General features: G+C 45.1%; 1 non-coding gene across 1 annotated transcript; it reads right to left on the reverse strand.

The window, feature by feature from the left end:
- Positions 1-438: 438 nt before the first annotated feature.
- LOC148053157 (U6atac minor spliceosomal RNA) lies at positions 439-544 on the reverse strand. Its single transcript, XR_015709050.1, has one exon. It is a non-coding gene; the product is annotated as a U6atac minor spliceosomal RNA (small nuclear RNA).
- Between the last annotated feature and the right edge of the window lie 1,008 nt (positions 545-1,552).

The following is a 1,552-nucleotide window of genomic DNA, read 5'->3' on the forward strand; positions in this document are numbered from 1 at the left end:
AACGCCCTGGAATGCAAAAATCATTGCATTACATCTCATTTAGCAGAGGACAGAAAGCCCTGGCTTCACCTCCCTCTATTACTTTCTGCCTCTGTCCAGGGTCACGGGGCCTGCGCACCAACCCCTCACACCAGGTGACGCTCAGTCTCCAGGTCTATAGCAACCCAAAAATGCCATCTTCCAGATGATCGGCCTCCTGATGCTGCAGTGTCAAAGTTACTCCCCACCTGCTGTCCTTAGGACAAAGTCAGCACCCACCTCTGAAAGCCCTGAACATCCAATGCACATCAGTAAGTCAGCCTACTCGTTAGGACTCATTTTCACACTGCAAACAAAGTACATGGGCTACTTCTAAGCGTAACAAACTGAAGAGGGGCTTGTATAGATAGCAGAGGGGGGTGCAGGGGACAGGTGGAAGGAAGGGTGGTGGAGACATAGTGAAGAACATGGCAATGCCTTAGCCATGTGTGTGTTTTGTAGGACAGGAAGGCACCTCCCAGCCTTAGGAAGGAGAGTGCTCACCTTCCCTCCTTCTGCACAGCACAAAACTTGCAAAAACTAGGGCTTACAAAAACAATCCAGGGAAGGAATTGGGACATAAATGTAAATTTTCCCAGTATTATACTGTCTGCAGTGAACTTGGCAGCATATCACATCAGGGCTATATACCTCAGTCTCATCATGACTTTCACCTGAGTATCTTTGCAGTAAAAACACCCTGCCAAACAATTCAGTAACTCTCCAAAAATATTCTGCAGCTCTTATCGCATTTCCAGGTCAGACTAACTTTCCTCCAGCTTGCTAGAACAGAGATGTAGTGTCCCAAAGAACAATTGCTTACAGATCCAAACATTCTGGGAACACAGAGAGAGAAGGGCAGCACCATGAGGCAATCACTCAAGCAAGGGTTTGAAGCACAAACATGCACACAAATAAATCAGACGCATGCTCAGTTTATTCTGGAATGAATTCATGCCTTTCAGCAGTCCCCAGAGGTCTAGATGCAATGAAACAACAGATCCAGATTCCCTACAAACACTGCAGGGATAAGCACACCTAGTTGATCCTGTTCAGATGTGGAGCGGTTTGCCAGGAGAGGGGATGGACCTCATGCCACTGGACAGACAAACAGACATCAGGAAGTTTTACTCAGGTTAACCCTGCATGTAGACCTGGAAATGGACAAAATGCCCACCTCTGATTACCAGTTATTGTATTTTATCTTTTCTGTCCTACCCATATTCAAACAACAAACTAGACATTTTAGTAGATCCCTTATACCCCAATGCTGAGAAGGTTTCTTACTATACCACAGGACAGAGCTTTGCTCTCTCCGTTGATACTGTCAAGTTTATTGGCAAGAATATTTACAGGACCAGCCAATTTCAAGCAAATATTGCAGAACATGGCCAAAATACAGATTTTCTGCATGCTCTTACACTGCATACCTGGTTTTAAAAGAAAAGGAAAAACCAATCTCCTCACAGACAACAAATATTCCACAGGAGACGTCTCTCAGATAAGAGTATTCCAGCAAGCTGCTCACAAACAA

The sequence above is a fragment of the Nipponia nippon genome, unplaced genomic scaffold (genome assembly GCF_047370975.1).
Source record: "Nipponia nippon isolate SJK-2023a ecotype South Korea unplaced genomic scaffold, ASM4737097v1 scaffold_4, whole genome shotgun sequence".
Taxonomy (NCBI): domain Eukaryota; kingdom Metazoa; phylum Chordata; class Aves; order Pelecaniformes; family Threskiornithidae; genus Nipponia; species Nipponia nippon.